Here is a 22,651-nt window from a genome sequence, read left to right as displayed (position 1 = left end):
CAAAGTCTTTGACTTTTCACAAGCAGTACCCCTTGCCTTCCTCACCTCCACCTCAAAGAATCCTTACTTTCCTTCAAGGTTCAGTTAAATGAGGCCTTTCCTGATCCCCTCCTCACCCTCCAGAGGTTCCCCCTCCAAATCACATCATACTTACTTTGTACATGCCACTAAGTCCCCATTAGTACTTGTGAACTAAGTCCCCATTAGTACTTGTGACCAAGTGGCTGCATTATTTGAATTTGTGTTACATGAGATTTTAATTGCATGTTCTAGTGCAATGGTAATTTGTAGTGCAAATCTGGATAATGCAGCCATTTAATAGGATTCACTATTTGTACTAATCAGGACCTAGCTATACAGGGTATCCCAAAAGTTTTAGTGCAGCACAAAGATTTTTGGGCGGCTGTCCTCTACATCCATGTTACTTCCTCTGGCTAGATTAGAACTTCCCCAGGGTCATGGACTGCTTGATTTTTGTCTTTAAATCTCACCACCTAACAAATTACTTGGAAAATAGTTGCGGCTTAATACATATTTTATGACTGACAACTAAATGTTCATGCTTCCTAGGTAATCAGGGGTGACAGACAAGTGATCATACCCATAGCTCTTTCAGTATCCCAGGTTGGAATTTATTTGAGTCAGGAAAGTGCTCTTTTTACTCCTTCCTCACTTATGTTAGATTTTTGAGCTCCTTAATTTGGAGTTGGTACACCTGGGTTCAAGTCTAGGTTCTGACCCCTTTAGGAGCTGAATAATAGGGGCAATTCACTTTCTCTCTCTGAACCTTGGTTTTCTATCTGTAAAATGGGCATGTTATACCCTTGCATTTGGACTTCGAAGATACCCTTTGCAAACCTGGCAGGCCAGCATAAATATGAGCTGCCATTATTCATCTTATTTGACTGGATGGTGTGCCATGTTTGAGCAAGTTAATCAGATCAGATATCAACTGGCTTCTCCACTGGATAAATTAACCCTTGGTCCCCAAATGCCAGGGAGTTTTGCAAACTGGACTGCTGTCTTTGGCTGTCAGGCTGAATGTCTGGAAATAAAAGAAAAATACTTTCAATGGGAAAACTAATTAGAACTTACTGTTCTGGAGGATAATCGCAGGGAACAATCTGGCACTGGCAGAGAGGTGGAGAAATTAAACTAAGAGGTCTTGCTAAATCTCATTTCTCCCATGACCACATTGGGAAATCACTATGATAGTTATCAAAATGGCAAATGAAGGGATTAGCAGGCCAGGGGAGGACAACAAGGTCTAAACCCAGTTCAGAGTACAGTGGAAGGCAGTGGGGAGGGAAGGCATGTGGTGCTGAACAGCTTTGTTCCAGACCACAGACCATCCTCTTCTCCCTCTGCCCCATAGCCAATCAGTTCCCAAGCCTGTTCAATTCCACCCCCACAAAATCTCTCACATCCATTTTCTTCTCTATCCTCTGTTAGCTTTTAAAGTCTTTATAAGCCGGACCTTTCCTACCTGTCCAATCTTCTTACCCCTTCCTCCCCTCCATGTACTTACTGTGTGAGCCAGGGACAGTGACTTTCTTGCTGCTTCTCTGTCTCTGTCCCTCCCTCCCTCCCTGCCCACTTCTCCCCCAGCTTCCTTCAAATTTCAGCTAAAATCTACCCTCTATGTGAAATCTTTCTTGATCCCCCATTAATGCTAGTCTCTCCCTCTCAGTTCATTTTCAATCTCCCGAGCCACACACAGTTGTTTGCATATTGTCCCCCTCATTAGTCTGGGAGTTCCCTTAGAACAGGGTGAATAAGTTTTATTTTCTTTTTATCTTCAGTATTTCACACAGTGTCTGCCACACAGTAGGTGCTTAATAAGTGCTTATTGACTTGACTTGCTCAGGAACTCATCTATTGGGATTATTGGAATTAGCATCATAACTGGTCTTCCCAACTGCCAGCCTCTCTCCCTCTCCAATCTACCTTCCACATAGCTACCAGAATGATATTCCTAAAGGACAGGTCTGACCATGTCACTCTTCTCCCAAGGAAGTCTCCATGGATCCCCATTGTTCCTGGGAAAAAATATTAAGTCCTCTGCTTAGCATTTACAGACTTCATAATCTGACTTCAGCCTTGCTTTCCGGACTGATTTCAAATGATTCGTCTTCATGTACTTTCTGATCCAGTCAAACTGGCTTGTGTGATATTTCCCTTTATTACAGGTGTGTGCTGAAGGCAGCTCAGGTGGGCTGCTAAATTTTCAATGTGAACATTTGCATTTCAAAAAGGAGCAAACTTTGCAAATCAGTGCTTGAGAGATTGTTTTGTTGATTGTCTAGACTTAAGAAAGTGATGGAGTAAATGTTAATGATGCAGATTAAACTTTAAAATGAGTTGGAGGGACTTTTTTTTTAGAACTCGTAGTTAAATATTTACCAGAACACTGTGGCTCTTATATATAAAAATATATACACATATATGCATACATATATATATATATGTGTATGCAGTCTCCCACCTCTATGCCTTTGCAAGGCTGTCACTCATATGTGATACACACATACATACATATGTATGTACAGATTATTATATTATACTATATATTATAAGCCATATGTATATATACCCATATATGTGTGTACATATATACATGTTTATGTGTATGTATGCAATATTCCACCTCCTTGCCTTTGCAAGGCTCTCACTCATGTCTGATATATACACACATGTATAGATATACACATGTAGAGCACATATTACTTATATTACATGTCCTATGTATACATATGTATGCACATATATGCCTATATATACATGTTTGTGTGTCTATGCAATTTCCTACCTCTATGCCTTTGCAAGGTTGTCCACCTCCTCTGTCATTTTCTCCCACTTCACTTCCTCCTCTAGGAACAAAAATCTCCTTTCCAGGTTTGGCTCAAGTCCCAAATGCCAGAACAGGATTTTTCTGACAACCCCTTCCCCTTCCCCAGATGTTGGTACCTCCTCCCAACCAACACACAAAATATTGATGGGGTGCTTGGGATCTATGTTTGTAAAATCAATTTGTAAACTCAATTTGTAACACCAATTTGTAACATCAGGAATGATGGAGTGCTTGGGATCTATATTTGTAGCATCAGTCTTTAAAACTTTGTAACATCAATTTGTAAAACCAGTTTGTAAAATCATTACCCCCCCCCCCCAGTCTCAGAGCATTAACTCTGCCCCTTCTTCCCCCACCCCTAGCTTCAGAGCAATAACTCTGACCAGCAACAACTATCTCAGCTTGGAACAATAGCAAACTATTCCTATGAATCCTTCACTAAAGTATCTATAAACATTCCAGCTTAGGCAACTATTATCTCCCCTTTGTATAGTGTCCCGCTGGCCCCATGAGTACTTCGGTACCCTATCTCTAGGTTGACTCCTTGGCTGCCTCAATGAATCCTTCAAGACCCTATCTCTGGGTTAACTCCTTAGTCTATTATCCACACACTGAGTCTCAGCCTTGGCTCCCAGACATTAATCTTGTCAAACATGACACTGATGGGTGGCAGACTGGGCACTTCTCCATCAGCCGCCCTTGACCGCTAGCTGACTTAGTGATGTTTCAAGCCTAAAACCACGTGGGCTTTTTCCCAGTGAATCACGGGTAATACGCCTTCGCAGTTACATAAAACTTGCATGTCCCTTTAAACACTGTCCCCACCTTAACTCCTCCCTAATCACACCCTTAATCACCTAGTTAGCATAATTGGCACAGGTTCTACTATGGATGATTCTATATAAATCTTAATTCTACCCCTTTGAGGTTGCAGGTCCTCTAAAGATCCTTGCCCACTGTAAGGTGTATAATAAACTTACAACTCTGACTCCAAGTTAGCCTGAGCTGAATTCTTTCCAGACTGAATCGCAGGTTTTCTGGTCTTAGATAAGATCAGAGTTCCTGCTGAACCTATTGGGAGCCATCCCTCATCAATATGACTTCAAATTTATTTAACATGTTATATATGTTTGTGTGTGCATTTCCTTATCTGTGCACACATCCTTCCCTTCTAGAAGCTTCTTGAGGACAGAGACTTTCACCTTTATCTTTGCAGCCTGAGCAGTTAGCACAGGGCTTGACACATAGTAGGAGTTTAAAAAATGCTAGTTAGATCACATTGAAATCAACCATTGACTTCCTGACTTTTCTCCTTTAAAACAATATTCATTATTCACTTTGTGGTTTTACAGTTTCCCCTGAGACCTGGGAAAGACTTTAGCTTGAAAAGGCTAAGGTCTCCCACTGTATCAGGGGCCAACCCCAGTCATGCTGATCTGCATCTGGCCACTGGACCCAGATGGCTCCAGAGAAGAGAATGAGGCTGGTGACTTCGCACAGCCCTCCCTTAAATCCAATTCACTTGCAAGTCAAGACATCATCTTCCTGATGGTGTGGTCCTCTTCAAGAACAAAGGACAAACAACAACAAGAGTTTCCCCCCAGCTGGTATCCTGGGAAGTACTGGGGACTCGGGTTTCTGGTGAGGGGTTTTGCTTTGCTTTTTGGTCCAAAAAGGAAACCTAAGCAATGGCTTTTGGCCATTCACTCAGATTCTCTATTCCTGCAAAGTAATGAGCAGCCAACTGGATCTTTTGTATATCAAATATCTCCAGCAGGGGTGAGGCTGTGCATTTCCTAGTCATCAACCCCACTTCTAATGCAGCTGCATCAGTCGTCATTAAACTGAAATATTCATTCAGATCATTTACTATGCAAGAAAATCCATTCATTTGTGCCCCCTCTGAACCCTCTTCTAGACTTGCTGGTCTCAGGAAGGGCAGATGGTCTCAGTTTACTTAGCTCTTAAAGGAACTGCAGGATAAGTTTGGGGAGTTAATGGTGAATGAGAAAAAGAAGGAAATGTGTCCTATTATGGTTAAGATATAATAAAGACCAACCTACAAAGGAGCCATGGGCTGGGCTACTTCCTTTTCTCAGCTGGGTCAACAATGAATGTTTCCCACTCACCCTTGTATCAAATTCAACAGATTCATTTTAACAACTATGTGTCTGTCACACGTGGTGCTAGTGATTGGGGAGACAACAATGAAACAACATACTGTCCCTGCCCTGAAGATTCTTAAAATCTAATGCAGGGAAGGAATCTTTAAGTGTAGTGTGTGTGGGAGGGGGGAGGGTATGTGAAGAGATACTCTATGTATAGACATGTATACATTGCACACAGACATGATACTTTCTTAATCCACAGGAGAAGGAAATGGTTAACCCAAGGGTGGGCAACCTGAGTCCTTGAAGCCACATGTGAACCTCAAAGTCCTCAAATGTGACCCTTTGACTGAATCCAACCCAAGGATGGGGAACTCCTTTAGTATCTTTGCCAAGAAAAACCCAAATGGGGTTACAAAAAGTCAGACACAACTAAAATGACTGAACGTCTATATGTGCATATGCATACACATGCATATATACATAAATATACACATGTACACGGACATATATATGTATATGTGTATATTATCTCTTCATTCCACTACATTTCATTATTTCCTATTCCTCTATTATATAAAAGCATATATAACATATATATATATATAAATACATATGTTTATATGCATATATAGCTATATCTCTGGTGGAGAGAATTCCTGGATGAGGAAGCTGTCTACCAATGCAGGTCAGCACCTACTCTGTAATGTATATTCTTAGAGAGCTGCGCAGAGCACTGTGGTGAAGTGACTTGTCCAGGGTCACACAGCCAATATATCTCAGAGGTGGGACCTGAACCCAAGTCTTTCTGGATGGTTTAGAGGCTAGTTTTTTCCTTTACTGCATCATGTATAACTATCAATGACAATGATGCCTCTTGAACTGTGTCTTTATGGAAGTCAAGGAAAGTAAAAACCATAGGTGAAGGGGCAGAGTCTTCCAGGGCTGGAGACCAGATAGTGCAAAGACCCAGAGCTGAGAGGAGGAGGATGCTGTTGCAGATATCACGAGTGGGCTTGTGGCTGGAACATGGAATGTGTTCAGAGAAGCACTGTATAGGAAGATCTAAAGGGGAGGAAAGGCTTGGGGGCAAAGAACTCTAAATGCCAAACAAAGGAGTTTCATGTGATCTTCTAAGCAACAGAGAGCCACAGGAGTTCATTGAGCAGGGAGGTGACACAGTCAGATCCATGCTTTTAAAAGAAATGCCATGGCAGTTGAGTGGAGGATAGATTGGACTGGGGAAAGATGAGGTTGGAAAACCAGTTAGTCAGGCAGTGGAGAGGTAATGAGGGCCTAAAGTCTATTAGTATTATTATATTAATATGCTCAGGTTCTGTGATTTCATCAGCAAGGGAAACTCCTTCCACCAAGGCACAGAGCTAGTGTCAAAGGCATGATTTGAAGCCAGATCTTCCTGACTCAGCTCTATATACACGTTGCTATGTTGCCTTTATAGAAAGATAGCCACTAGGTCAATGGATGTAGATGGGCATAAAGAGGTACTGACAGATGGATAGCTAGGGCTCTAGGGAGAAAGAGATGATCTATAGATGTCATGGAATGATGGATAAAGTGTTGGTCTTGGAGTCAAGAAGATGTGGGTTTGAACTCTGCCTCAGAAACTTGCTAGCTGTGTGACCCGGAGCAACTCACTGTGCTTGTCTGAAACTTAGTCTCTTCCTCTGTAAAATGGGGGTGGGGGGGTCCAGATTTGATCACCTCTGAGGTCCCTTCCAGCACTAAATCTATGAACCTATGAGGAGCTAAACTACATTTTGGTAGAGGGATATCCCTCACTGAGAAGTATCTATTCCAATGAAATCAGACAGACAGACAGATAGATAGATCGATAGATATAGATGGATGGATGGATGGATAGATGGATCAACAGAGGAATGGACAAAGACAGAGACAGATGGATTGATAAACAGACAGATGGATGTATGGAAGGATGAATTGGATGGACAAACAGATGGACAGAAGAATAAATGGATGGATGGATAGGTGGAGATAGATTAGATTGTCTAGACTTATGGTTTTACTGGTGCAGGAAAAATTAAGAAAGCAAACTTTTGGGCAAAGGCAGAGGCAGGCCGGGAAGGCGCAGTGCGGCTGGCAGAGGCAGGCCATGAAGGCGCAGCGCGGCTGGCAGAGGCACAGGCAGGCCCAGAAGGGGCCTGATCAACTCCGAGGGCAAGTCTTCCCACCAACTACAAGGTCCACTACCAGGCCTATCATTAAAGGGCAGAAACCGGAAAGGGCAAGGTAAAAAGCAAATACAGGGGCCCCTGTCCTGGACAGCAAACACTCCTGGGGCTACCACTTCATAGCCCAGAAATTTTTTAAAAAGCCCCTTTCAGGACCTCCAAAGTCCAAGATGACAGAGTGAACCTCACATGCTCCAAACCCCCCCTCTGACTGAAAACATAGTAACTCTTGCCCCAGGGCAAAACGCTCTACAGTAAAGGCTTGGGATCCTAGAGGAAGGGCGTGGCTAGGTCCCTCCCTCAAAATGGGTAGAAAGCAGACTACAAAGACAAAGACTCTGGAGTCCTACTATCCTCAGAGGGAGGAACCAACCTCAGAGGGAGACAATGTGGACTCCACACCCAAAGCTGAAACTTCAACAGGGAATGGGTCCCAAGCACAGAAGGCTCTCCTAGATGAGATCAAAAGGAAATTGGAAAACAAAATGAGAGATAGAAGACAAAATGAATAAATCTCCCAAAACCAAAATAGCAGAATTAGAAAAACATTATAATGAGGAAAACATCTCTCTAAAAAGAAAAGTGTATGATATGGAAAAGGAGCTCCAAAAATTAACCAAGGAAAATAATTTGTTAAAAATTAGAATTAACCAAATGGAAACAAATAACTCTATAAGGAACCAAGAATTAGTCAAGCAAAACAACAAGAATGAAAAATTAGAAAAAGAGGTAAAATACCTCAAAGAAAAAATAACTGACCTGGAAAACAGATCCAGGAGAGATAATCTGAGAATCATAGGCCCACCAGAAAATTATGATGAAAATGAGCCTGGACAACATTCTCCAAGAGCTCATTAAGGAAAACTGCCCTGAGGTACTAGAACCTGAGGGTAAAATAGAAATCGAGAGAATCCACTGGACACCTGCTGCAAGAGATCCCAAACTGAAAAGTCCTCGAAATGTTGTGGCAAAACTCCAGAACTACAAGATAAAAGAGAAAATACTTCAAGCGGCCAGAAAGAAACAATTCAAATATCGAGGGTCCACAGTGAGGATCGCACAGGATTTGGCAGCCTCTATACTGAAAGATCGGAGGCAGTGGAATACAATTTTCCAGAAGACAAAAGAGCTCGGGTTACAACCAAGGATCACATACCCAGCGAGACTGAGCATATTCTTCCAGGCAAAGAGATGGGCATTCAACGATATAACAGAGTTCCAGACCTTCTTGATAAAAAAGCCAGAACTCAATGGAAAATTCAACCTCCAATTACAAGATGCAACAGTGACTTAGAAAGGTAAACAAGGAGAATACACACAAACACCCTGCTATTTGATGAGAGCAAACTGGTTATAGACAAGTAGAGGGTATGAGTATAAAATACACAAAATGACGATTTAAAAAAATCTTATTAAGGGCTACAAAGGGATAGCAACGGAAGAAAGGGAATGGATGAAGTGGAAAAGGGTAAATTATGCCACACATAGAGGCATAAAAACTGTATATCAGAGGAAAAAAAGGGAGGAAATTGAGAAGCATATGAGCTTTTCCCTCATTGGTTCTGGTACAAGGAGGGAATAACAACCAGTTAAGCATAAGACTCTAGGGAGAAGAAATGCAAAAAGTATCATTTTAGAGGGAAAGAGGGGAGGGAGAGGAGCTTCACATGAGATTTGTTCCTGTCACTCTTGGTGCAAAGAAGAAATAACATACTTCATTAAGTATAAAAATATCCTCCAGGCAGTAGGAGGGGGAAAGGGTTATGAAAGGGGGGTGGGAGTGGTTTGTAGGGAGAGAAATAGTAAGGGGAAAAGGGAGGAAAAGGGAATGGGGCTGATAAGGGAATAATGAGGGAGGTGGTGGTCAAAAGGAAAACTATTAAGGGGGGGAAGGGAGAAGGGAGGGAAAATATGAACATTAAAAGGGGCAAGAATAAGATGGAGGGAAAGAAACAGATAACAATCATAACTGTAAATGTGAATGGAATGAACTCTTCCATAAAATGGAGACGGGTAGCAGAATGGATTAGAAATCATAATCCTACAATATGCTGTTTACAAGAAACACATCTGAAACAGAGGGATACACACAAGGTAAAGGTAAAAGGTTGGAGTAAAATATATCATGCCTCAGCTAAAGTAAAAAAAAGCAGGGGTAGCAATTCTTATCTCAGATAAAGAAAAAGCAAAAATTGACCTAATTAAAAGAGATAAGGAAGGAAACTATATCCTGTTAAAAGGCACCATCGAGAATGAAGCAATATCATTACTTAACATATATGCACCAAATGGTATAACATCCAAATTCCTAGAGCAGAAGGTAAAGAAATTAGAGGAAGAAATAGATAGCAAAACTATACTAGTGGGAGATCTTAATCTTCCCCTCTCTGAACTTGATAAATCCAACCTCAAAATAAACAAGAAAGAAGTTAAGGAGGTGAACAGGATAGGTATGACAGATCTCTGGAGAAAATGAATGGGGATAAAACAGAATATACTTTCTTCTCAGCGGTTCATGGCACATACTCAAAAATTGACCACGTTCTAGGGCATAAAAACCTCATAATTCTATGCAGTAAGGCAGAAATATTAAATGCATCCTTCTCAGATCATGATGCAATAAAAATTATATGCAATAAAGCGCCTTGGAAAGACAGACTAAAAACTAATTGGAAATTAAACAATTTTATCCTAAAGAATGAGTGGGTCAAACAAGAAATTATAGAAACAATCAGTAATTTCATTCAAGAGAATGATAATAATGAGACAACATACCAAAATCTGTGGGATGCATTAAAGGCAGTTCTTAGGGGAAGTTTTATATCCCTGAGTGCATACATGATTAAATTAGAGAAAAGGGAGGTCAACGAATTGGGCAGGCAATTAAAAAACCTAGAAAAAGAACAAATTCAAAATCCCCAATTAAATACTAAATTAGAAATATTGAACACAAAAGGAGAGATCGATAAAATTGAAATTAAGAAAACTATTGAATTAATAAATAAAACCAATAGCTGGTTTTATGAAAAAACCAACAAAATTCATAAACGCTTAGTCAATATGATAAAAAAAGAAAGAAGAAAACCAAATTATGAGTATCAAAAATGAAAAGGGTGAATCTACCTCCAATGAAAATGAAATCAAAATTATAATTAGGAATTATTTTTTCCAATTGTATGCATATAAATTTGACAATCTTAGGGAAATGGATGAATATTTACAAAAATACAAGTTGCCCAGATTAACTGAAGAGGAAGTAAATTACTTAAATAACCCCATCTCAGAAAAAGAAATTGAACAAACCATCAGTCATCTCCCTAAGAAAAAATCTCTAGGGCCAGATGGATTCACTAGTGAATTCTATCAAACATTTAAAGACCAATTGATTCCAATACTCTACAAACTATTTGGGGAAATTAGTGAAGAAGGAGTCCTACCAAATTCTTTTTATGACACAAATATGGCAATGATACCTAAATCAGGAAGAGATAAAACAGAGAAAGAAAATTATAGACCAATCTCCCTCATGAATATAGATGCAAAAATTCTAAATAAAATACTAGCAAAAAGATTACAGCAACTTATCTCAAGAATAATACACTTTGATCAGGTAGGATTTATTCCATCAAGGCAAGGATGGTTTAATATTAGGAAAACCATCAGTAAAATTGATCATATCAATAATAAAACTAGCAGAAACCACATGATCATCTCAATAGGTGCAGAAAAGGCTTTTGAAAAAATACAACATCCATTCCTATTAAAATCATTAGAAAGTATAGGAATAAATGCAGCCTTCCTTAAAACAATAGGTAGCATCTATTTAAAGCCATCAGCAAGTATTATATGTAATGGGGAGAAGCTAGAAGCATTCTGCATAAGATCAGGGGTGAAACAAGGGTGTCCACTATCACCCCTCTTATTCAATCTGGTACTAGAAATGTTAGCAGTAGCAATTAGAGAAGAAAAAGAAATCAAAGGAATCAAATTAGGCAAAGAAGAGACCAAGCTATCACTCTTTGCAGATGATATGATGATATACTTAGAGAATCCTAAAGAATCAAGTAAAAAACTACTTGAGACAATAAATAAATCTGGCAAAGTTGCAGGATATAAAATAAACCCACATAAATCCTCAGCATTCCTATATATTTCCAATGAAATTCAACAGCAAGAGATAGAAAGAGAAATCCCATTTAAAGTTACTGTAGACATTATAAAATATTTGGGAATCTACCTGCCAAAACAAACCCAGGACCTATATGACCATAGCTACAAAACACTTTTCACTCAAATAAAGTCAGATCTAACTAACTGGAAAAATATCAATTGCTCGTGGCTGGGTCGAGCTAATATAATAAAAATGACAATTTTACCTAAATTAAACTATATATTTAGTGCCATACCAATTAATTTACCAAAAAACTACTTTATAGAGCTAGAAAAAATAGTAACAAAATTCATTTGGAAGAATAAACGGTTCAGAATATCAAGGGAATTAATGAAAAGAAATGCTAGGGAAGGTGGACTAGCTATACCAGATTTCAATCTGTATTATAAAGCAGCAGTCATCAAAACTACTTGGTACTGGCTGAGGAATACAGGAGTGGATCAATGGAATAGATTAGGCACATGAGATTCAGAAGTCATTGACTATAGTAATCTATTGTTTGATAAACCCCCAGACCCTGGTTTTTGGGATAAGAACTCACTATTTGACAAAAACTGCTGGGGAAACTGGAATATAGTATGGCAGAAACTGGGCATAGACCATTATCTAACACTATATACCAAAATCAAGTCAAAATGGGTGCATGATCTAGGTATAAAGGTTGATACTGTAAGCAGTCTCCTAAAACAAGGAATAATTTACCCATCAGACTTGTGGAGAGGGAAAGACTTAATGACTAAACAAGAATTAGAGAACATTATAAAATGTAAAATGGATAATTTTGACTACACGAAATTGAAAATTTTCTGTACAAACAATGCCAATGTAACCAAGATTAAGAGGGAGGTGGGAAATTGGGAAAGAATCTTTACAACATATGTCTCTGACAAAGGACTCAATTCTAAAATATACAGAGAATTTAATCAAATGTATAAGAATACAAGTCATTCCCCAATTGATAAATGGTCAAAGGATATGAACAGGCAGTTTTCAGAGAAAGAAATTAAAGATATCTATAAGCACATGAAGAAATTCTCTAATTCACTATTGATTAGAGAAATGCAAATCAAAACACCTCTGAGGTACCACATCTCACCAGTCAGATTGGCTAAGATGACAAAACAGAAAAATGACAAATGCTGGAGAGGATGTGGGCAAATTGGAACACTAATGCATTGCTGGTGGAGTTATGAACTGATCCAGAGCAATCTGGAATTATTCCCAAAGGGCTATAAATACTTTCATACCCTTTGATCCAGCAATACCACTCCTAAGGTTACATCCCAAAGAGATCATAGAAATGGGAGAAAGTCCCATATGTACAAAAATATTCATAGCAGCTCTTTTGTGGTAGCAAAGAATTGGAAATTAAGGGGGTGCCCATCCATTGGGGAATGGCTGAACAAGTTGTAGTATATGCATGTTATGGAATACTTATGGAATGTTATTGTGCTATAAGAAACGAGGAGCAGACGGTCTTCATATTTACCTGGAGAGGCTTACACAAACTGATGCGGAATGAGAAGAGTAGAACTGGGAGAAATTTGTACACAATTACAGACACAACATATGTGTGATGACCAACTTTGATAGACTGGACTCTTCTCAGCAATGCAGTGATATGTCAATCCCAAAAGACTCATGATGGAGAGAAATATGTGCATCCAGAGAAAGAACTAGAAAGAACGAAGTTTATATCCAGGTGGAAGCAAAATACCTGATCTTTTTCCTTCTCTTAGTTGGTTTTATGTCCTCTTTACCATTTTTCATTCCAGCTGGTACGATCCATCCTTATAACCTGACTAATGTATAATGTGAAAGTATTTACAGATCCTATACTTGATTATAAGCTGCCATGGGGGGGGAGGGGAGGGAGGGAGACAGAATGTGAAACTCAAGGAATTGTGGAATTGAATCCTGTAAACTAAAAGGAAACAAACAAATTAATAAAAAAAAAAAAAAGAAAGCAAACTTTTTCAACCAATATGGGTCATCACTTGTTCTGCTACTTGTTACCCAGGGTCACTCAGTCAGAATGTATCAGAGACAGAACTTGAACTGAGGTCTTCCTGGCTCTGAGACTGGTTCTCTCTTTACTATGTCACATACAATAATTGATTCTGTTGCTCATCATTACTAGGCCAGTCCTGTAGCTTAATCTGTCTAAGGATCTCCCACTGTGGAAGCTCCCTTCACCAATACAAGCAGGGCAGCTCACTTCCAAGTTGCTTGGATATACTGATATGTTTGGTGGCTTACCTACCCTCACAGCCCACTCTCCCCTACACCAGGTTGCTTCTCATAACATATCATGTCAGCATATTAATGATAATAAGAAGAAATAGCCCTTCATGATTTGTAGGAAGAGAAGAACTATTAAACACTTAGACTTTGGTGGCAAAGAGAGATAAATACATTTTGCCCTTCTACTTGTGAGGATAAAGTGATTAAGGGAGAGAAGAATGTTGTACCCAGGAATCATTGTATAGTGTTTTGTAATTGCAAGTGGCATTCCGAATTTGTGTCTCTGACACTTAATGTGACTTGACAGGTTTCAGAAGGCATGACCATTTTTGCCTGAATTGGTTTTTAGAAGAACATTCACCTTTCTATTCTTTCTCATGGGTTTTTGGCTCCTCATAAGCAGAAAGGAAAAGCAAATATTGCATCTTTTTAATGGCATCTTGGCGCAAGTGCTGATCTCCATCAGTATTTCAGCACCCAGGTGAAACCACCCCTCTTCAAAAGAGTGGGTGGTCCCTTCTGGGTCCACTGATGCTTCCTGGGAGTCCAGAAGATCTGGGCAAAAAACAAGGACCAAAAATGTGATGAAATAAGGAGGTGTAATGTAATGTAAATGTAAACTTCTCAAATTATGGAAGACAAAATTTTAGGATACACAGAGTTCATTTGGTTTAAGCACTATGTGATTGAAAGAGACCATTCAGAAACAAAACCAAAAAAGTGGGGGGAGGAGTGGAGAATGGGAGGATGGAGAGCTAAAATATTCCTGAGGACTTTAAGTTTTATTCTTTGTCCAAAGTAAGCCTCAGTAAAGGACTACAAATTACTAGCATTAATGAAATATGTGCACTAACAGCTTCTGTGCTTTAAAGTACACACACACATACACACATCTATCCACATGTGCATATCTCACACCCATACACTCATACACCTTCACACATCTATACCCTCCACACACATATACACACACACACACACACACCCCACACCATACACACATTTACATATTGCACAGTGTCATAGGAAAGGTCATTAAAGATTCTTCTGGATAAAAGTAACAATAAAAATGTGTAGAGATTTTTCTTTTTATAACTAGCTAAAATGAACAAGTTTATTGGAACATTTTCTACAACTTCTACCACTCCAATAGGTTTAAAAATTCTTGCATACTTTTTGGCAGGTGACTTTAAGATTGAAATTCAAACTGCTAATGCCTAAAACCTATCAGAAGCCCCCAAACCAAGTGAAAGACACAATTTTCCTGAATTTTTCCGTAGTGTTCTCCATCACTCAGTGATTCTCTGCTCTGTTCCTATCTCCTGGGTAGTAAGTAAAGTTATAAAATAACATAGAGGTTTGAGAAGCTTCAGGTTACACATCATAAATTAGAAACTAACAAGTCTGACAGGTTTAACTGTTTTCTTGAAGAGTTCTTACTAATCCTTCCCTGAAGCAGGATATAAATTTCCAATAATGAGGGTTTAAAGAGGAGCCACTCCCTAGGAAACAGAGGCATATTTATTAAAGTTCATCTGGGTTTGGTCCCTCAGGTGATGAGAAGAAAAAACTGGCATAAGGGTAAAAGTCATGTAAGGTAGCCAAAATAAATGCTTCAGATCATACTGTCCCCATGTGTTATGAAAAATAAATAAACAAATACAAGTCAATGGCTGTTAAATATCAGAGAAATTGCCCACACATCCTGCAGACAATTCCTTCCTCTTTAACCCTTGTGATCTGACTTCTTTCCCTATCACTTGAACAAAATATGGTCTCTCAACACTAATTGGTGTCTTCAAGTTGTATTCTTTCCTCCATTCTCATTTTCATTGACTTCTTGCCTCTGACACCACTTACTCCTTGAAACTCTCTCATCTTTCTTCCTTTGGCTTCTAGGATATTATTTATCCTCCTTTCACCCCTTAACTATAGGAATTTCTCAAGGTTCAGTCTTTTACTCTTCTCTTTTCCATTCTCTAGTCTCTTTTTATGTTTCTGTTAGAATGTAAGGTGTCCTTGAGAGAATGGACTATTTAGCTTCTATCTTTATTACACACATAGAGTAGGCACCTAATAAATGCTTGTTGCTTGAACTGAAATTCTCCAAGGCTCAAAATGTTGGAGGTATCCTTCATGCCCTTTTCTTCCTCATCTACTATTGCAAAACTAAGTCCTACTTATTCTCCATTTACAATACCTCTAGTAATGGTTTCTGTTCCTCCACTACCAATTCCCTAGCTGAGTTCTGCTCATCTCACACCTAGATTTTGGGAATAATATACTCCAAAGTGGCCTCCCTTATGCCCAGCATTTTTACTTCCAATACCTACACCCATGTCATTCAAGTAATTCATGTTGTCTCAAGTAATTCAGCAGTTTCCTCACTTTCTTCCTCTCCTCACCAAATCTTGCCCTTAAACTTGGGGGCTTCCATATTCTTCAATAATACATCATCCAGATCCCATCCCTTATCTATGGGTGGTGCCCCAGATTCTGCTCTAGGTCCTTCACTCTTCTCTCTCTATATTCTCTATCTTGGTGATTTGATCAGTTCCCATGGATTTAATGATATCTCCACGAGGATCTATACTTCCAGATCTATATATTCAGCCTCTGGTCCCGAGCTTCAATCCCACTTTACCACTTGTTGATTGGATATTTCAAATTGCATATCCCAGAGACGCTGAAAACTCAGCATGTCTAGAATGGAATTCATCATCTTTCCTCCTTAAACTTACATTAAAAAAAAAAAAAAAACTTCTCTATTTCTGTTGAAGGCAACAAAAAACTATAGTGCAGTAAAGAGATCACTGGGTCTGGGGTCAGGAAGACCTGAGTTCCAATATGGCCTCACATGCTTACTAGCTGTATGAACTTGGGCAAGTCACTTAACTTTCCCATATACCTCAGTTTCCTCAATTGTAAAAATGGAGATAATAAAAGTACCTTCCTCATAAGATACCTACCTCACATTGTGCTAAGGGATGGGAACAAAAATACAAACATAAAAGAAGACAGTCCCTGACATCAAGGAGCTCAAATTTCAAATGGTTGCCATAAGGCATTGACCGCACTATGATAATTTCTGAATGCTGTATATATAGTGTTGCATAAACCAGAGTCATGCTATCAGAGAAGCCAAGATGGAGGCAAGAGCCTTCTCCCCTAGTGAAGATGACAACAGATAAAAGAAGAGGAGAAAATGATTTCATGACCTCACATTTAGGATCACAGAAACATAGATTTGAATTAGAATAAAGGGCTTCTTATCTAATCTCTTCAATTTGCAGGTAAGGAACTGAGATCCAGAGAGGGTAAGGGACTTGCCCAAGGTCATAGTGATGGCAAGTAGCAGAGCTGGAATTTGAACTAAGGCCCTTTGACTTTAAATTTAGCATGCTTCCCACTGTATCACAGTATACAATGTCATACCTTGCATAGCGAGCACTAAACAAATATTGGGAGTAGTTAGGAATTTCTCCCCAATGTTGCCCTTTTTATCTCTGGATTTCTAGCTTACAGATGTAATATAGGTGTGGGGGAGAATACTAATGACTTCTCAGCAAAAGGAAAAAAAAATAACAGAGGCACAAAGATATAAAAAGAAACAATCTCATTTAGACCTTAGGGCCAATTAATTCTATAAATGACTATGTAGAACACACATCATACCAGTTTCCTTCACTCAGCCTCATTATCTTAGATACAAGCAACTTGACCCTACTACCTACTCTTATTCCTTCATCCATATCTATTCCATAGTATCCTTGGGAATCCTCACTCCAATCTCCATAAACTCCCCTATTTCTTCTAATACTTCATCACCTCATTGCTTCAACAGAAACTTGGCTTTTCCCTGTGGACACAATTTCTCTCAAAATTCTTTCAACAGAAGGACACTCCTCTGACTCATTCTGATTCAAAGGACTAGGAGGAGAGGTAGGCATTTTCTCTTTAAATAACCTCTCCCTTCTTACAAAGTCAATGCAAGCCCATTTATACTATTGTAAGGTTGTCCAAATGGATTTGGACAAAGGAGAAACATGGACAATTCTAAGCAAACCCATGAGAAAGCAGCCTCTAAGAGAAGAACACTTGGGGAGAAAAAGAGTTCTGAGAAGATTTAAAAGAAAGCAAACCTCAGAGGCATTTATGAAGGCAAAGGTGGCAAAAGTGTTTTGTTTCCCTGTAACTAGTTTGAGATTGATAGAAAACAATATAATAACTATTAACTTTATAATATAAAATAATATAATATATTATAGATTTATATAATAATATGATGCATAATATTCAATTGTTTAATGGGTATATAAATATGATATATTATAATGATATAAATATTAAAATATAATAAACAAAGTTCATCTGAATAATATTGCTTAACTTTATTAATAATATAAAATTTGATGGCTATGGGAAAAGTATTTATTCCCTATCAGTGGCTTGTATGACAAAGGGGTGAATTTTTATTTTCCACCCTAGGAGGCAGGTCATTTTATACAAGGAGATACTGCTATGAGGCAGGAGAGAGTCAGTGACCAACAAAGCAGAGACAAAAGCTGAGAAGGCTAAACCTTCAGAGCAGAGGAGAAAGAACTGAGACTGCCCCCTGCTGCTTAAAGGGAGCCAAGTGAAGTTGAACAGAGACATGGAAAAGCAACATAAGTGTAAGCAGAGATAAAAGTTTAAGAGCCTGCATTGACCCTCTCCACCCTCTTTTGTGTTAACCAGGGGAACACAAGTTGTTGTTTTTTTATATTACCTTTGCTTTTTTTTTTGTCTTTATGTTAATTTGTTTGTTTACTTTTAGTTTACAAGATTCAGTTCCACAATCCCTTGACTTTCAAATTTTCTCCCCCTCCCTCCCTGCCATGGCAGCATAAGATCTGCAAGTACTTTCACATTAGGCATTAGTCAGGTTACAAAGAAGGATTGTATCAGATGGAATGAACAATGGGAAAAAGGAAACTAAAACAAACAAGAAAAAGAAAGATCAGGTAGTTTCCTTCAATCTGCATTCAAACTCTGTTCTTTCTAGTTCTTTCTCTGAATGTAGACATCTCTCTCCGTCATGAGTCTTTTGGAGTTGTCTTATAACCCTGCATTGTTGAGAAGAGTCCAGTCTATCAAAGTTGGTCATCACACATATGTTGTGTCTGTAATTGTGTACAAATTTCTCCTGGTTCTGCTCTTCTCACTCAGCATCAGTTCGTATCAGCCTGCCAGGTAAATATGAAGTCCATCTGCTCCTTATTTCTTATAGCACAATAGTATTCCATTACATTCATATACCACAACTTGTTTAGCCTTCCCCAATTGATGGGCATCCCCTTAATTTCCAATTCTTTGCCACCACAAAAAGAGCTGCTATAAATATTTTTGCACATATAAATCTCTTTGGGATACAACCCTAGAAGTGGTATTGCTGGGTCAAAGGGTATGCACTTATTTATAGCCCTTTGGGCATAGTTCCAGATTGCTCTCCAGAATGGTTGAATCAGTTCACAACTCCACCAGCAATGCATTGGTGTTCCAATTTTTCCACATCCTCTCTAGCATTTGTCATTGTCCTGTTTTGTCATCTTAGCCAATCTGACTGGTGAGATGTGGTACCTCAGAGTTGTTTTGATTTGCATTTCTCTAATCAATAGTGATTTAGAGCATTTTTTCATATGCTTATAGATACATTTAATTTCTTCCTCTATAAACTGCCTGTTCATATCCTTTGACCATTAATCAATTGGGGAATGACTTGTATTCTTATACATTTGACTCAATTCTCTCTATATTTTAGAAATGAAGCCTTTATCAGAGACATTGGTTGTAAAGATTCTTTCTCAATTTCCCACCTCCCTCTTAATCTTGGTTACACTGGCTTTGTTTGTACAGAAACTTTTCAATTTAATGTAATCAAAATTATCCATTTTGCATTTTATAATGCTCTCTAATTCTTGTTTGGTCATAAAGTCTTCCCCTCTCCATAAATCTGACAGGTAAACTATTCCTTGCTTTCTCAGATTGCTTACTGTATCACACTTTATAGCTGGATCACGTACCCATTTAGACTTGATTTTGGTATATGGTGTTAGATATAGGTGTAAATGGTCTATGCCCAGTTTCTGCCATACTATATTCCAGTTTTCCCAGCAGTTTTTGTCAAATAGTGAGTTCTTATCCCCAAAATTGGGGTCTTTAGGCTTATCAAACAATAGATTACTATAGTCATTGACTACTGAGTCTCATGGGGAACACAAGTTTTCCTCTAATCATCCTGGGAGATGATTAGAGGAACAGAGAAAGAAGTAGCCTTTGCAGCTACTACTAACAGAGCTAGTTAGAGAAAGGAGAGGCTTGTCTGCCTTGCTTTTCACTACCACCTGGGCTTGAGAGAGGGGAAATTCATTAGGATTTTGTTTATTTTACCCTTTACCAACACCTATAACTTGGGAGGGAAAAACCCATCAGAGCTTAGCCATAAGGGAAGACTTGCATAGTTCTCATGATACCACACTTAGGAAGCGATGAGTGAGTGGGGGGGAGGGAGACTACTTTTGCTTAAAAAAATAAGTATATTATCTGACTGTCCAGCCATGATATGGTTTGAGACAAAACAGAAGAGCCCTGACTGACGTGTGACTTTGGTGCAGATTAATCCCTAAGGAGACCAAGAGCATCAAAGGCTGCAGTCCAGAGTCATGAGCTGTCCTAGGCACATGAGTTTTTCTATTTGTGTGCCTTTCTAATAGGTTTGTACAAATTTGTTCTCACTCTTCTTCCATGGATGCTATATATGTATATGTATGTGTGTGTGTGTGTATATATATATATATATATTAGTGGGAGAGTATGATCCAAGTTCCTGGGTAGATAGTTATGTGAAGACAACTGTTTTTTTACATGATTGAGTTAATGGTACCATCTCTACTGATTTGTTTAAATGGAAAATATACCAGTGGGGGCTCAGGAGCTATAACTGTGAGTAGTAGAAATATAGCTTCCCTACATGACCTCAGAGTCACCCAAGGGCCATGAAAATTAATTGTAACAATGTGTTCCCTATCTGGGAACCTGTCTCTCTGCTACCTGCCAAGATGAATACAAGTTAGGGTGAGTAAATCATTCCAGAAATGAAAGGAATATTGAGTTCTTCCACCTAACCTACCCCAAGTCATTCTATTTTGATAATCTACTGACCTTCCAACCATTTTTTGAGTCTCCTCAATGGAATTAACACCTAGGCCAAGGTTTCTTCCTTTTTTTTTTAAAAGTCCCTAACACCTTAGCACAGCATTTGGTGCATGGCAGACATTTTAAAAATGCTTGATGATTAACTTACTGAATCCTCTCCATCCCATCAATGAGATCACTCTCAAGGACTTGTGTGATCAAAATGATAACTCTTTAACACATAATTCTCCTACCTTCTCAACTCCAACAGCATTCTCCTGCACCTCATTTCAGCTACACAGCAAGATGACCTGACCAAATCTTGGATTGTATCACTTCCAGGATGCTAAATTAACAATTATATATCTGACCACAACATCCTCTCCTTCAACTTCTCCTCCTTGCACAATCTCACTAAACCTTCTAAAAAGGCCCTTATCATGACTCTCCAGTGCCCTGACCCTGCCCCATTCATCTGATCTATCTCCTTCTCTATCTCCTTCACTCTTTCCCCAAAGCAGCCATTATCCAATGATTTGTGATATAGCCTTAGAACCTCTCAACATCCAGAACTTCAAACCTGGAAAAAGCACACCATCAAATTTTACACTCCTTCGGGCTGCTGAGTGTTACTGGAGAAGTTATGAAATTGAATCAATTGCATCCATTGGAATTTATGGTGCGTGACCTCAGCTACTCCATTACTACTTTAAGGAAAGCCTACTTTTGACTTGACAATACCTTATCAATCAATTGCCCTGTGACTCCATTCACCCATTCCTTTGTTCTCTCAGACCACAATTTTCTAGAAGGGCAAACTGAAGTCATTAAAGAGTTCTGCAGCAAGTAGATAGAGACCCAGGTCTCCAGGGGACTTAATCTTCCTATTCTTTGGTTCTGGGTCATCTGCAGTCATCCTGATCTATATCTTGCCACCAAAACCAGATGGCTCCAGAAGAGGAGAAAGTGAAGTTGGTGATTTTGCATAAACTTCCCTCATTTAAATCCAATTCATTTAAATCACCTTCCTGATGCCATGGTCCTCTTTGAGAATGAAGGACAAACAACAGCAACCAACCAAAATACAACTTCCCAGTCCCCACTCCCTAGTATGTTTTACCTTCTTGTATAAGAATATAAGCTCCTGGAGGGATGGTGCTGCATTGCTGTTTGTATTTGGATCCCCAGAGTTTCCCAGTGCTTAGCAGAAGAACTAGCACCCATCAGATGTCTAATAAGTGCTTCTTCCTCCTTCCTTTCTTCCCTTTCCTTCCTTCCTTCCTTTTTCCCTTTCCTCCTCTCCTCACTTCCTCCTTTTTCTTTTTTACCTCCCTTCCTTCCTTCATCAACATGATAATAGTTCCTCTGGTAATCTTGGAAGGGCCACTGACTGTCTGGCATTTAAACTTAGATTGAACAATTTATGGGTGGGAGTCAAAGTTGACTTCTTTTCCACAGTGCTTCTTTTTTCATAGCTGGCTGGGTGTCTCATGGGGGTGACCATGTTTAGAAGTCCTTTAGTCCTTCAGCTTCTTAGAAGAGGTCTATATCCAGCATACTTTCACTTACTTAATCCTTTCCTATCTGGTTTCAGTCCTAGCCTTGGCACATTTATAGTGGCTGTTTGATTGAAAGATAACTGTCTCCAGGAGAGAAATTCCAAGAAATGAAGGCATTTGTTGTGGTGAGCTAAGAAACCGCTAGGTAAACTGGCTAGCCAGTGTTCTAATTTTACAGGATCTCAGCCTGTATGAGGTAAAGAACATTGGAACTGGAATCAATAGACCTGGGATCAAGGCCAGCCAGACTCTGCTACTTAACCAGTTGTATGACCATTAGACACTCATTTCACAGAATTTTGGAGTTGGGAGCCTCTCTCCCAGGAATCAATCAA

General features: G+C 39.1%; 1 protein-coding gene and 1 long non-coding RNA gene across 3 annotated transcripts in view; one reads left to right on the top strand and one right to left on the bottom strand.

Moving 5' to 3' along the window:
* Positions 1-4,920, top strand: part of LOC138166692 (uncharacterized) — a 31,122-nt gene extending 26,202 nt beyond the window's left edge. For both annotated transcript variants that reach the window (XR_011169693.1, XR_011169694.1), the window contains one exon: positions 4,204-4,920. This is a non-coding gene — a long non-coding RNA (uncharacterized lncRNA). The remainder of the gene's footprint in view (positions 1-4,203) is intronic.
* CRADD (CASP2 and RIPK1 domain containing adaptor with death domain) overlaps positions 1-22,651 on the bottom strand; it is a 373,328-nt gene that overhangs the window by 1,483 nt on the left and 349,194 nt on the right. The window lies entirely within an intron of this gene.

This window comes from Petaurus breviceps, unplaced genomic scaffold (assembly GCF_028583685.1).
Source record: "Petaurus breviceps papuanus isolate PSGF00001 unplaced genomic scaffold, PetGlider_PUasm1.0 225, whole genome shotgun sequence".
In the NCBI taxonomy this organism is placed as follows: domain Eukaryota; kingdom Metazoa; phylum Chordata; class Mammalia; order Diprotodontia; family Petauridae; genus Petaurus; species Petaurus breviceps.
The sequence above is the reverse complement of the archived record's forward strand: the minus strand, read 5'-3'. Positions and strand labels throughout refer to the sequence as shown.